The 16262-nt window shown below is 37.4% G+C and overlaps 1 pseudogene; it reads left to right on the top strand.

The window, feature by feature from the left end:
* The first annotated feature begins 1444 nt into the window (after positions 1 to 1444).
* On the top strand, positions 1445 to 5128 carry LOC118714576 (annotated as a pseudogene).
* The last annotated feature ends 11134 nt before the right edge of the window (positions 5129 to 16262 follow it).

Here is a 16262-nt window from a genome sequence, read left to right as displayed (position 1 = left end):
ATTTGCTAATTTAGGTCATATATTATTAGGCTTTTCTGTTTTAGTGGTCAACCTGGCTCAATATCAAGCTGAGGCATAATTTGTCCGATAACTGAAGTTGAAATTCATACTCAGAAACAAACCCTGCTCTATTTAGAACTAAAATCCATTAAGTTGTCTGCATTAGAGGAAGAAGCTGACCAATGGAGATATGGCCAATTTGTTATATTGGAATAGCTGAACTGGTAGAAGAAATTAATATAGCATTCAGCAATCAAAGGATAGCATTAAACTCCAATGAGGTCACTTTCTTTTAATTTTAACTCTTAAGAAGAACATAATTTAAAGTTTCAAATGACCCCATGGTTAACATTATCATGTGTTTTTTTAAAAATTTTTTTTGACCTAGCAAATTTGAAAGAGTGGTTTTAAATTTCTTAATTTCCAGCTTTTAAACAAATTCCCCTGGACCTTAAATTTAATGATCTATGTAGATGGTAGCAGGCCTATTTTACATATCCTTGCTGACCCCTTAATTATTTAAAATCACATGTCATTATGCCAGATTTATTAGAAATTACATGCAAATAACTTGGTACATCAAAATAAAGATAACTGTTTCAAGACCCGATTCTGGCCCGCTTGGTTAAATGTTTATATTGGGAATCATATTGCCAATCTATTTATATGGGGGGAAAACCCTAAAAATAAAGAATCTCTATGAATAGAGTGGCACTGTGGGTGATTTTTGAAGCCAGGGGAGAAGCTATATGTTTGGGGCAGTTTTCTCTGAGAATGGAAAGGAAACTTTTGCCAAGATAATTCAATGAAGTACAAGTATAACATCGTAAGTATATGCCAAAGTAGCTTAAAAGTCTCAAATGTATCACATAGTTTTGTGTTGATTGCTATGGTTATCTATTTAGTAAATAGCACCAAATAACCTATACATCAAAAAATAATTGGGATGTTGAAAAATATACTTGAAAAGAGTGAAGTCTTAATTTAAATTACTTAAACGTGATATTTTGTTATTTTCATTCACGTAAATGTGCACCATTGTCTCACAGGACAGGGACCACCCTGCTGCATTTGCCCGGTGCAATAAGGGAGACAAAACCCTGAATGAATTAGGGGAAATATTTCTCAAATGCCAAAGTTCAGTAAAAAAGATCACATTTAATTAAAATTTAAAAAATAAACTCAGCAGTAAAGAAACTGACCTCTCCAATAAAAAATAAATATCTGTTGCATATGAAGTGTTACCAACTGGCAAATGTATAGAACAGTTTCTTTGTTTATTTCTATAGCGCTATCTAAACATGATTTTGTTTTCTTCAAAAGCAATTATGAAGTTCCAAAGTCACTTTTTGGAAACATGCACCGAGTTCTAAAAGACTGGATGCTAAATTTTTTGAAATAAAGGGAACTTAAAACTAAAAAATACCTCATTTATGTCTGTACTATGGCTTTTCAGGAAGGGGTGGTTCGTGAGGAAGAGATGATATCGGAAAGGAAGATGATTCTGAAGGTAACTTGTAAATATTGTAGCCTAGATTTCAAAGGCAAAGAGACCAATAGGAAATCACGAGCTGTGATGTTGAAAAGTCTATGAGAACACATGAAAAAGATATGTTCTCCATGTTTTTCATACATATATTAAAGGCATTGTAGAATTGCAGAGGAGTAGGATTCTAATTCAACATCTCTCAGTCCCAGTGTTCCTCTTCATAAAAAATTTGTCATTTTCTGAGACCCAAGAGGGCAGCAAAACAAGTGAAAGTTACACTCACCACCTCCCAGGACCAAACTGGAATTACAGTGAAAATATAGAACAAGCAACCTTAATGCCCATGAAGGCTAGATGAAAAAGGGATTCATGGCCAAAGGTTGGCAGAAGAAGCCACCTGGAATCTAATAAGAAAAGCAGATAAGTGAAAAGGACTGGTCCCATACACAGGTGCCACATCTGGGCATCTGAAGCGGTGTCCCACCTGCAAAGGTCCCTCCTGAGGAGCGTGGTGTCTCACCCCATGCCAGGCCCCCAGCCTAGAGCACCAGAGCCTGGGAGAGGAGCCCACAAATGCCTGTCCCTGAAAATGAAGGAGGACTCTGTCATCCAGGGAAAGACAGGAGTCTACTAGAAACCAAGGCAACCGCTTAAAGAGCAAGCACACAAGTCTCCTTGGCAGCTGCTCACCAGCCTGAGCTCCTGCAGAGGGAGGGTGGCACTCAGTGGACCAGAGAAGTGTAAGGAGAGACTGGGTGGTATGGCTTTGCAGGAGAGAGCTGAAGGGAAAGCAGCCAGGGTCCCTGGGTTGCGTCCCACTTTCACAGCATCCACAGGTGCCATTTTTGGGGGGTCAGTCTTTCCTTTAATATGCATCTGTCTAGGGGAATGTAATATCCCACACGTCCTGATTCCCTGTTTCCATCCTGCTGAGCTCATGACCTGCAGAAAAGTCAGCTGCTGAGTCTATGGTATGGAGGCCTGGCAAACTCAGGAGGTATCAGGGACTGAGTCATGGGGCTCTGAAGCAGGGACCATCCCCTCTCCTTACACACCTGACAGGAGCTGGCCCCCATAGGAGATCTATCAGCTGCCCCATCCCAATTCCCAGTGGCCCCACCCTGCCGAACATTTAAAACTCTTGAGACTTAAAACTTTTTGTAGTTGTCTAAAACAGAAGTACCTCAAATAAAACAGCACACTGCTGCTTACTGACAGCAACAATAGAAAGACTTAGAATTCAAACTTCTGAATGGAAGACACATAGCACTGAAGGACAGGTTGTTGAAGCTGGAGTGAGCCACTGGGTCTGTACATTCTGGAGCTGGTCTCGTACCATCAACCCAGGTGACACCCCCATTTGTTTTGACATCATCATCACGCTTCATCTTGTAATGGAGAGGATATGGGTATTGTTGACCTGATTTCATCACAATAGGAGAGAAACAGACTGTCGAATACAGTTCTAAGACTTCAGGCTGAAGTTAGTCATTGGAGAGGTTTTGCTCAGACTTCCACAGCTAACAGCTTGGCTCACAATGAAATCTACAAACTGCAAAATACCATGGAGACACTTCAAAAGAAGTGAAATAAGGCAAACTAATGAAATAGCAGTATTGCAGCATGTTACCCACAGAAACTGGCAGAAATAGGATATAGGCATCAAGACAAAATAAGTGAATATGAAGGAAGAACTGGAAAATCTGTTACATCAGGACAGCTTGGGAATCGGAGTAACCGATGCCTTTAACAGTCCTGATATGCAAAAATCTATTCAAGTTCTGCAAACTGAAATAAAGATCAAAGTGAATTAGGAATTCACGTTTGAAATGAAATATTTAATTCCTCTGCAGAAAATGAGAGTGATGTTTTAAGGAGAGAATAAGACCAGATAAATGAGAAAAAGAAGGAAACAATTAAAGAATGTGCATCGAAGCCTTAGATTAAAAATGCAAGGTGATATCATGACAAAACAGGAATGAGGTCTTCCTCAGAGGTCACGCGTGGAGGGATTGTTCAGAGTGCAACACGCTCTGTCTGATACTGAAAATGAAATAATGCCACTGTGTAGCTTAACCCAGTATAACAGTCTTATTGATGGCAATCTGAAAATTAAAGACTGAGTTCAAGTCTTAGAAAAAGAAAATTCATTATTTGGGTAAAAAAAGAAAGAATTTCAATAGCCACTTTTAAAATTAAACAATGAGTATAAAGGAATTAAAAGTACAGCTATGAGAGATGTTAATTTGGATTTAGAAGTAAATCATTTAACATAGGACTTGGAAGCTAAGGATCAAACACTCAATCAGATAGGAGCTGAGTTAGGGGAGCTGGACTAACCTAAACAAGAACCTGCAAAGCACATGGTTTTGATAAAAGATCAGTGATCAAAATAACAAAAGGAAGGAGATCGCATCATCAGTAAGTGAAAACAAGTTCTAGATGGTGGGAAACAGAGAGTTCATAAACTTGAAGGTGATAAAATGAACATCACCGAAGTCAGACATGCAGAAAGAAAAATTAACTCAATGTGAATTGACTGTTAATGATTTGTATGTCACCAAGGGAAGGCCTAAATAGATTTAGTAAGTCAGCTAAATAAGTCACAAAAATATAATTTAAGCATCCAGAAGCAGAACTTTGAGTTTAAGGAACATATTAAATAAAATATAGGAGTTTTCTTGAGTTCAAAGTTTGGAGAAGGAATTAGCACAGATTCAGCTCAGCATAGGGCAGCTTCCCAATGCCAAGGATGCTCCTTTTGGTCAGTTTGATCTTATTTCTCCTCAGCCCTCCACCTGATTAATTACTTCAGAATCCACAGAGTCTCTTAAGGCAATGAAATCGGATAAACTGAGTGAGTCTTCTAAATTGTTCCAAAAAGAGGTACAAGAGCTGAGAAATGAGTGCAGGACAAAGAAGTAACAATTAGGACCCTCGAGAAAGAAAATCAGATATTGTCTGTTTCAGTTGCCACCTCTAAACTAGCTAGATAACTACTTAAACAAACTGATTTAGAAACTGAGCTGCTAAAGGAGAAACAAGAAGTTTTTTTTTTTTTACAAAAGTTACTTAAGGACAAAGAGCTCTTAATCAAAGCAAAACATGATGAATTGCTTCCTTTAAGTGAAAATTTTACCATGAAGCAAGCAAATGAACCTTTGAGTCAGACAATAACCAACTTGAAGGTCAGAATATTGCATTTTGAAATGGACATGTGTAAACTAAAACAGGAAAATGAAAAAAAAAAATAGTAGAAACATCAAGGGAAAAGGAAACAGAAAATCAAGCGACAAATATGTGGCTTTCTAGGATGAGGAAAGAAAGAATTGGAATATGTTGCAATGATGGAGAAGGCTCTTGCTTTAGAACAACTATTGAAGAAAAAAGAACAGGGCAAGACCGAGGATTTAAATCAGCTTTCACATGCATTTACATCAATGCAGAAAAAGACAGTTATGTTTCAACAGGAGAAAAATGAAATCATGTTGGCAATAAAACAGAAGCAAATGGAAAACCGTACCTTAGTAAAAATACATTCACTATTTATGTGACAAAGGATTATGTTTAAACCAAGAGCTGGAGAGATGGCTTAGCCACACTTCAGAATCAGAAGATCCTCCTTTGCTAGAAGCTTAGGCTGCGGAAGCTACAGCAGCTAAACTAAGAAGGAAAGCTTCAGTATTGGAGGGAGAGCCACACTCATCTTCTAATGCACATGTGTCAAACACAAGGCCCGCGGGCCAAATCCGTCCCACCAGGCCTTGCAATGTGGCCCGCACCGCGCTGTCATCACTGCACTCCGCTGCGTTTCCATCACAATGACAGTTTATGACTGTTCAGTAAACCATTCGGCCCGCGATTTAGGCTGGATTTTAGATTTTGGCCCCTTCTCTGATTGAGTTCGACAATGGAAACAGCAAACCATTGAGCCAGTTTGCAGGTAGAGTCATTGCAGGAACAATTGAATCCACGGTCACCAAGGAGAGAGATGAAATTGCACGACAGCTGTCTATTTCTCGGGGACAAGAAAAGCAGTCAGCTTGCGCACTACGAGCTAAGCTGAAGCTGGTACTAGCTGCATGGTGGAGAAGGCAGGCATCTAGAAGGAAAACTGGTGGTGTTACAAGGATGTCTAGGTGAAGCAAATCTGGCTTGGATCAGAAGGGAGAATACATGACAGAATTTATAAAACAAAATGAGGTCCAACAGGAAGTGCTGGATGATGGACAAAAGAAATTGATAAACTTGCTAAGCAGTACAGAAGGGAAAGTCGGCATAATCCAAATGAGAAATCTTTTTTATGGGGTATTTTCAGTCACCAAAACATAAAGGTCATGAAGTGATGCAATTTGATGGGAAGTATTCTGTGTATCAAAAGTGAAGCAATGGGACAGTTGCTCAATGAAGATCAAGGTGGTGTTACCGGGTGGACAACTGGGTGGCTGAGATCACAAAGTGTCCCCAGCATATCTCTGAGACCAAGGTAGCAGTCCATGCTTAAGAGTACTTTTTTTTTTTTTTTAGAACTTTTTGTTGAATATCTTGAAACAGAATCCCAGCAAAACAGTGCCCGGCCGGTATGGCTCAGTAGTTGAGCATCAACCTATGAAGCAGGAGGTCAGGGTTTGAGGTCAGGGCACATGCCTGGGGTGTGAGCTCTATCCGCAGTGTGGGGTGTGCAGTAGGCAGCCGATCACAATTATTCTCTCATCAATTCATTCTCTCTCTCTCTCTCTCTCTCTCTCTCTCTCTCTCTCTTTCTTTCTTTTCCTCCCTCTCTGAAATAAATAAAAAATGTTTTTTTAAAAAACACTCTGCTTGTGATAGGAAGCCTCTAGATCAAGCATGTCAAACTCAAAGGCTAACACGGGGCCAGATAAACAAGGTTTATGTTTATTAGGGCTGCAAGAAAACAAAAACTTCAATTTTCATAGAAATGTAAGTTTATTTTGATAGAGACATGCTGGATACAAACAGCTGAAATAAATGTGTAATCATTAACATAAAATAGTAGAACATTTTAATAAAAATTAATATTTTTTTCTTGAACATTAACAGCATACGCTGAATAACTGCACAAATTAATGAGTGTAACACAAATAAACCTATATTTTATTTTCCAAAAGGGAAATATTTCCTGTTGCACACACCAAACCAGTCAGCAAAAGACTAATGACATGGCAATCAACTGCTAAAATATTTGCTGCTAGTATTAGTGCAGAGAAATGGTGTGCCTGCACATAAGGCACATAAGAGAAATGAATGAAGCATGATTATAGTAATAGTCATTAATGAATGTTGTAGTTCATTATTAATAACTAGAGGCCTGGTGCATGAATTCATGCATGGGTGGGGTCCCTCAGCCTGGCCGGTGATCGGGGTTGATGGGGGCAGTCTAGATCAGGACCAGTCCCAATTGGCCAGATTCCAGCAGCAAGCTAACCTACTGGTCAGAGAATCTGCCCCCTGGTGATCAGTGTGCATCATATGATAGTAACTGGTCGAGCGAGTGGTCGACACTTAGCATATTGCACTTTTATTATGTAGGATTATGTATCACAAGATATTATAAAAATTTAAAACATTTCTTACATATTGTTATATCATATTAGCTGGGCCACAAAAATATCCATTGTGGGCTACATGTGGTCCCTGGGCAGTGAGTTTAACATGCTTGTTCTAGGTTCACCAGGAAAGACAAACACACCAGGCTCTGTATTAACGGGGCTGGGTTGCTGCCCGGTTATGCAGATATTAAAGCTTCTAAAGTGATACAGAGGTACAGCGAAGGTTGAAAACCACCATCTCACAGTTTTATATTATTACTAGAGGTCCAATGCACGAAATTTGTGCAAGGAGTTTGGCCCTTGCAGCCTCGGCTGGCCCTCGCAGCCGTGACCTATTCCTGCAGCCCCAGCTTCTTCTGGAAGGTTGTCCGGATGGTCTTTCTGCTGTTTGGTCTAATTAGCATATTAGCTCTTTATTATATAGGATATTGAAATATTCTGTTTGTATGTCTGGGCTTTCCCTGTGCTCAAGAATTATGCCATGCTTCTTTATTTTCCTCAGCGTCCAGAACAGAATTGCTTCCAGACAGGTGTTACGTGCTCAAAAGCAGTTGGTTTCAGAAAGGAATTAATTGAGAAGACCCTAGGACGAAACCAATCTGAGGATGTCATGAGGGTTTCAAAAGGTTGATTGTGAAGAAAAAGAGCAAATGAGTAGGTGAGAGTTATTTGGTAGAAACGAATTGTTCCCTGAATTAATACCATGGTTTGTATATTTCTAAGCAGAAAGCTAGGGAAAGAGAGAGCAATAGGAATGGAAAGCCTATAGGTAGAGCATAGTTAGGAGGGCAAGAAAAATGTAGGCTCAAAAGCTTTGAACTCATGAAGCTGAAACAGCTCCGTTAAAACTCTTTAAATTGGAAAGACCAAGTTACCAGTCACACCACTAACCCAGTGCAAAGCAGTGTCTCTGAGGGGCAGGAACATGGCCTCTGTTACTTTCCCCAGTACAAGCAAATCCGACCAAGTATAATAATTTATAATGATACTTATTTTTTATAATGATACTGATAAAAGGAAAATGAATACAAGTGTGACTTAGAAACGTAGGGGATGTAGTCCCTAAAACAATAACCTCTTTTCTTAATTTCATACAGAACTTTATTCTCTATTTCCTCATTCTGCTTTGCTGCTTTCCCTATACTCTGTGATTATGCTTTTTCTTTTTCTTCTTTCTCCTTTTAAAAAAAATCATTTGAGATATTTACTTTTCAGAGTACTAGAGGAAAAGAGTTAACTGAAAATTGAGGAAATACATAAACAATGACCTTCCCTTCCCTCAGATATATACACATAGCATATTTATATGCCTTATTGTAAGCATTCTGCTACATCGTCCCTCCACCTGCTACAAGGAGCTAGATAATCTGTTTTTAACAAGGAAGATAAATGCACCAAATGTCACTGAGCCTCAGGGGGATAGGAGATGGTAAAACAAGTGGTTTAATGTTCTGATTTTCTTTTTCTAATGTATGTGCTGCATTATATTTTCAACCCAATCTCTGAAACCACACAGCAGAGTCTGGCCCTTGTGTGGGCTAAGGAACATTTGCACCGATGAATCAAGCAGATATATAATCATCCCTTCATTTGTAGGTATGTGAATGGTTTGGGGGGAATGACGTCACTAAATGAGGATGCGATATGATGACATTGGGTAAGGGCGATATATGCACAGTCTAACAATGATAGCACTTGTATTGTATCTAAGCCGGATTCTTTTAAGCCCTAGGTATCTTTGTTGGTGGTGTTTCATAGTTGACCTTCAACATAATGAGGCAGGCAATTAATGAGCAGTGATAGGTTTGAGGACTGTAGTTAGTGTGCTTCACAGATCTTACAACTTACTGAGATGGATGGATACAAAATTTACTTGAAAAGGAAGCAGTTATAACAGTCATGAATGATATCCAGTTTTTTGGAGGAAGGAAACAAGAAAGAATTAAAGCAAGAAATCCAGAAAGCAAGCTACAAAAATAGAAAGGGAGGGAGAGAAAGAGGGAGAAGTTAGGGAAGTAGGGAGTAACAAGCTATAATACAGGGGATTCAATTTTTTGGAGTGAGAATGGTGAAGTTGAAATTTACATAAATCTTTGAAAGATTGTGGTAGCATTTTAACGAGTAAAGAAAATAAGGATCAAAGGTGATTAATTTCAAATAACATCAAAACTTCTGCGGTAGATAATGTGTACCAGGATTTTGCCATCTTTTTGATCAGTGTCCAGACTGGCTAATACCCACTGATGCATTGGGAACTAATGGGAAAGAGAATGACCCAAAATAAGCCTGACATTATGCAGACAGGAATATGCTTAAAATAACTCAAGTTCAAAGTGGCTTCTTTGACATCACTCTAGATTATTTAGATTACTGATTCTAAAAGACCTAGACTAAGATGATGCTACTTAGTTCATTTGTATTCTTTATGTAATATGAGTTTTTAAAACAGTATTTAAAGAACATACTTTTGAAAGTTATTTGATGAATGAATTAGAGAAGTTACAAGCATGGAGATATCAGTTAGGAGAATAATAAACCATAAAAATGTAAAGAAGGGCAGTATATTTTTTCTTTAGCCATCATTTAAACTTCCACAAACAGAAGTGTTCTAAACAAAGTAATTAAAGCTAAGTCCATAAGTAGATTTCTTTGATAGTAAAATAAACCAAATATATTTGGAAATATAATTAATATGTGGCAAGGAATATGTTTTACATAAATGTGTGTATCTATAATTTATGAATATATAAAATGCTTTAAGGGCTGGATATGGAGAAAAAAACACAGGTAGGCAGACTTAATTATGATTTAAAATCAAACTCACCTTTGCTAGTGCGTTAATATTTAAATGTTTGTCTCTCTCCATAAATTAGAATATTTCAGCGTATCCTGATTGCTAGTGTCTGACTCACTTACTGAAATACTATTGTCATCACTTTGTTCACCTACTTTCAGGGCCTCCTTGCATTTTTTCCAGTAAATCTGTATTCCCCAACTCAAAATTCTAGATTCTTCTAAGCTTTATACTAGTCTGTAATACCATCTTATTCCTACAATTAAAAAAAATACACCTCTTAAATGTTTCCTTTCTCAGAGAGTAGGTTTCTGATAACAGGGAATGAAATGTAGATTTATTAGAGAAATACTGTAAAAGTAAGATATTCCTGACTTAATAATCAGTCTGGTTTTGGTGATAAACAAACAAAAAAAAATGGACCTGTACACAATCACTGGAAAAAAAATGTTTTCCACTGAGTCAGTGACTATTTTAATTTCCCTCAGAACCAGAATGCTCCAGTAATTAATTTAATAGAGAGACTTAATTCTTTGTCAACACAATCTCTTGCATAATAAGAGTTATAATTCTCCATTCATAATGCAAACATTAATTGAGTAGCTGGTAGCTGCTTTAAACACATCATTGTGTTTGGCACCAGAGATAGTAGGAACATAAAATAAAAAACTATCTGCATAGTCCTGAATTTTAGACCACTTTATTTTTAGTATGTGCACATTTATATAATATCTGCACAAATTATTTAATATCTGGTGACAGGAATTTTGCCATAGCAATATTTTTTGGATCCCGGCATATTTTCTGGCACCTGTCACATAGAAAACCTTTGTTTTATGTTTGTTGAATTGATTGAGTTGAGTGGATTCAATTTCAGTTAAAAAGGGGCTTTCAATGTTTATAGTAAAGGGGCACACTGGTATATATTTGAAATATGTATCCATTTCTTTGGGTTAATTTTCCATTCACTCTTAATCCATTCTTAGATAGCATAATACTATCAAGATGGCAAAATTTAATCTTCATCTTCATGCTATTATTTAAATTCTGGCTATGTGAATGTTTTGCTTTGGTATTTAATCTCATTAAGAGTATCAGTTCCTAATATTTGACCCATTCTTGAACCTGCTTTATTAAAACTTAAGTCATTCTATATGTGCATATCTATGAAGCAATTGCCATGAGGACACATTTCCAGTTGACTACTTTAGAGATGCGTGGGGCGACATATGCACTAAGTAAAAGTGTTTCTTAAGAATACAAGATTTATATTTCAAATATGTTCCCACTTGTTCTATTGTAAGGGAAAGTGAATGATACTGAACTGAGTATGAAATCATGTGTCACTCTCCTGGTGATGAAAAATGGGCTAGACATTGAATGTCATCAACTCTACTAAGTACAGACATTCCATCAACCTAAGGAACTTAGTGTTTCTAGGCAACCAGAGTTACTTAATGGCTGTCAGGTGGGCACTGAAAATTTGGTACTCCCTGAGGGTAATCAGCTATAAAGATTTAACTGGTGTACCTTTCAACATGCATAGATCATTTGCCACATCCTCTGTCTCGTACACTGTCAGCTGGCTTTTCACTGGATCACAGTGACTGAGCAAGGCTTTCTTTCTAAACCACAGGCTGTAGTGGAACTGGTAGGTTCTTTCAGGCTCACCAGATCTCTTCCTGGTGGAACTAAAAGAGTAAACCCACGGTTATAGGAAGACTGAAAAGGTATCAGACTCTATGGGAAAAAAAGCTTATCAAAATTTAAAATAAATACAAACCAAAATGCTTCCTGCATCAGCATGAAGGAGCAAAATATGTCTTTGAAATATCTGTCAGTGCTAACTTTTCAGCTACATTTTAATGCTCATATGCCTCTCAGGAAGCCATAATGCCTCTATTTTTCGTTTATAATTGGGGGAAAATAATGGAAGATTTAAGATCAACCTGAGGAGTGGCAATGGGAAAGTAATTGGAGATTCTGTAAAACATACAGTTGTGTTTATTTTTTATAAAGATAAAAAGACAATGATTATGAAAAGGCTTATTCTCATTTACATACATAAAAACATGTTAAAAGCTTAAGGCAGCCGGGACCGGTTTGGCTCAGTGGATAGAGCGTCGGCCTGCGGACTGAAAGGTCCCAGGATCGATTCCAATCAAGGGCATGTACCTTGGTTGCGGGCACATCCCCTGTGGGGGGTGTGCAAGAGGCGGCTGGTCGGTTTCTCTCTCATCGACGTTTCTAACTCTCAGTCCCTCTTAATTCGTCTCTGTGTAAAATCAATAAAATATATTAAAAAAATTTTAAAACAAAGCTTAAGGCAAAATTTGAGCTGAATTTTGTCTAAAGAGTCAGTTCTTTCTGGAACAGTTCAGATATAATCCAAGATGTCAAACTAAGCAGAAAAATTCATGATGACAAAATCTTTGAAAACGTAATTTATTATGATCATATCAGCAATACTAATAATATAAAATATTTGAATACATATTTCTATGTTCCTGGCTCAATAATATGTGCCATTATATTTTAGATTAATTCTTACAACACCTATTGAAATAGATGCTATTTTCCTCCCCGTATTTTATAGATAAGCAATCTGAGGTTCAGAGGTTGTAAGTAATTTGCCCACAGCTAACTAGGTGAAGATGGAGTTTTAATTCATACAATGTAGGTCAAGACGCTGTGGTATATCCTCAAAAGGTAGATCATCTATTGCTATTAATTAATGAGATAATTTGATTCTTCTATTCACATGCAGATACAAGTTGACTATAAGACCTCTCAAGTATGCATAAAGTGTCTGTCTACTCCCTCTCTTTGAGAGAGCATTAGCACCTGTACTAAATTTGTGATATTTAGCAGCAATGATTTAAATGTACTTTTCTTTTTCTTTCACTTATTTAAAAAATAGTTATTGAGTGGCAGGTAATCTAACAGGTGCTGGAAAAACACTGCTAAAATAAGCATAGCTCAGCCCTCGTGTACTCCGCGGGAAGGCAGGCCTAAGCACGCATTGAGGTAAGTGTTACACAGGAAAAAGGTCTCTGAGAATATACTGCTTGGGCAAATTTGAATGAAAGGCTCCCAGGAAAGGTCTCTCCAAGGAGGCTGTATTTAATTTAGCTTGTGTTCAAAGGATAAGTTAGCGTGTTCATCAGGAAGTTTGTTGGTTACATACACAAAAGAAGCAGTACAGTCACCGGAAACCACCTCACTGCTGGATTCAGGGGACATTTCATCCTTTGGCTTTCCTGACTTCTTTAATTTTTATCACCCCGACCACACATTCATCACCTCACTCCAGCATGGCTATTAGGTTGCTCCTTTTCAGTTTCCTTTGTAAATATTTTTTTTTCCCTACACCCACACTTTAAATATTGTATTTCCTCAGAATTATCATGTAGGCCCTTTTCTCAATTCCTTCTCTTTTACCTAGGTGTGTCTGTCCATTTCTATAGCTCCAGCTACCACTGCTGTACTGATGACACTCCCATATAGTCTGTGTTCTATATCAGAAGGCATGTCCTTCATTACTCAGTGGCGTATGCCAGACATCTGAACATCACTCTTGACTTCTATTTCTTCCTCTCCCTCACTCATATCTAATCAGTCTCTGAGTCCTAATTATTATATTTATAGTTACATAAATATCATTTTTATTCCCACCTGCCATTACCTATCATCTCATGTCTAGACTACCACAAAGCATCAAACGGTGACTTTAGTGTTACCACATAATCATCGCTTTCCAAGGAATCCAGAGCAATCTTTTAAAAGCATAAATCTTTTGACCTAGCTGGTTAGGCTCAGTGGATAGAGTATTAGCCTGTGGACTGAAGAGTCTCAGGTCAAGGGCACATACCTTGGTTGTAGGCTCAATCCCCGGCCCCTGTCAGGATGTGTGTGGGAGGCAACCAATAAATGTGTCTCTCACATTTATGTTTCTCTCTGTCTCTCCCTTTGCCTTCCACTCTCTCTAAAAATAACGGAAAAATATTCTCTGGTGAGGATTGGAAAAATAGCACAAATCTTTTATTACAATTTGCCTGAACTATCATAGCTATGTTAATTGGAAATATTTCAGTTATACATGAGAGAAACCAACTCAAACTAGGTTCAGCAGGGAGAGAGAATTTGTTGGCTGTCATAACTGGAAAAATTCAGGATGATTTTTGGCTATCACTGAATTTATTAAAAAAATTAATTAATTGATCAGTTTCTCTTCTGGCTCTTTATTCTGTGCCAGCTTTATTCTCAAGAAAGTCCTTCCCAAAAGAGGATAAGGATGGACATGAAAAGATATAAGTTTTTAGTCAGTCAGTTTATAATTTATAGCAGAAATAGTGACTCTTTTCCCAAATTATTTTAATAAAATTCTAGCCTGATTGGTACATATTTATTTAACCAGGCTGAGATAAGCACCCACTCAGAAAACTTGGGAATGATGACAAACTCACATGAAACCCATGTACTGAGATTAGAAAATTATTCATTGAAAATAATATTTATAATATAAGGGCATTAATATTCAATAGCCAAATTGCCAAATATCTCTGAAGACCTGCTGAATTTCATGCTCTTGTACCTGCTCACCTGTCTAGCCCTTCTGTAACTCCTATCACCTCATTTCTCCTGGCCCGCCCATAGTGAGCTATTTGCCGTTCCCCAAACATTTTTCAGATATGCAGCTATTCACAAACACAATTCTATTGGTCAGAAACAATTTTCCAATTTTCTCAAACTCCCTGAACTTCCTTCCTGTCACTATTTTGACATCATTTCCTCCAAGAAACCTTCCTGACCCTCTATTTATAGGCTAGCGGTTCCTTTATTGCCTAACTACCGGCCTGTCTTCCCCTCATAGGTACTAAGGTCAGCCTCAGTGTCTTGCCCATTGCTGCATCCCCAGCTCTTAGCACAGTTCTTGGACTCAAGAAATCTAAATAAACAATCTTGGAAAAGTTAATAAAACTTTCCGGAATTTTTTTCATCTACAACTTCACTATAACAACACATTACTAACATATCCACAAACTAATGTATTGCTTCATGGAGCTAGAAGTTATATAACTATTTCCTTTCTTCCTTCCTATCAAATGGAAATAACTTGTCAATTCACTTCATGAAGCTGAAACCCATATAATATTCTAAAGAATAATTGTCATTGTAGAGCAGAGTTCTTCAAATTAAAGGGAGAGAAGCCAAATTGAGCCTCCTGCCTAATTTGAATTTTATATTTTTTAAAATGATTACACTTTAAATAGTTATATATTTATCTAGACAATATCCTTAATGCTATGACTTGTCTCTCAAAGCCTAAAGTATTGGCTATATACTCCTTTAGGGAAAAGTTTGCTGACTCTGCCCTGGAGTATTCCATAATTAGTTTATATGTGATGGAAAAGCAAAATTCAGCAACCTTCTGGAGGGCCCGGCATGGTAACTACTAAAGTCCTTTTTATCGTCCAGTGTATAATTTTTAATTCAACTTAACATATTGAAAGTCTTATCAATAAAATTATTAAAAGGAATCGGTTATTGCACTCTGAGGCACTGGCTTTTTTTTTTTTTTTTTTTTTGAAAATCTGGGATTCCTGCTCAGATAAAGGCATGTATGCAAATACATTAAAATTTTCATAGATTTCCATCCGAGCCTTGCCTTCCTGCTTCCTATCTATGAACGATGCAAAAATTCAAGGACCATGAACTTAACATTTCTGCTCTATTTTTGTTGCCAAACATTTAGTTGTATATTAAGAGTGAAAATGAATGCAAAACCCACAGAGACAGACTTTTCCTATTTGTGTCAGATGTTTATTTTCCTTTTAGAGAGGGGAAGTGAGCTGGCCTCCATAAGAGACTGGCTGATAGGCATTACTGACTCTGAAGTTGAATTTAGCTGCTCTTCTCCCTTCAACAGCAAGATATTTAAAAAAAATAAATTATAAAGTGGGCTATATAGGAAGCTATATTATAATTCTCCAATTGGATTGCCATACTTCATCTTTCAATTGAATATGGGGAAGCGAAATATTCAGGTCAAAGTTAAACTCTTGATAAAGCTTTCAGGAATTTACTTAATGCACTCCAACCTCAGAGGTTTGGCTCCATGCTTTGGAGCTGAAAATAGCTAACAAATGGCTTTCCAGCATTGCCTGGGTTTTATTGTATTTCTGTTTGTTGGCATGCATGATATAGAGAGATGACTTCATATCCATTAAATTGTTCTCTCATTAAGAAACTTATTTCAAGTGTTTCTTAGTCAGAGATACTTTCATTTCATCTCATCCACAGTCTAGACATTGCAGGGTTAAAAAATTAAATTGTCTTTCAAAATGAAAGCAGCAAAAAGTCAAAATGTTTGAAGTTCAATGTATGCATACTCATGTTGAAGCATAGA

The sequence above is a fragment of the Pipistrellus kuhlii genome, unplaced genomic scaffold (assembly GCF_014108245.1).
Source record: "Pipistrellus kuhlii isolate mPipKuh1 unplaced genomic scaffold, mPipKuh1.p scaffold_m20_p_10, whole genome shotgun sequence".
NCBI lineage: Eukaryota > Metazoa > Chordata > Mammalia > Chiroptera > Vespertilionidae > Pipistrellus > Pipistrellus kuhlii.
This window is presented reverse-complemented; position numbering and strand designations above follow the sequence as displayed.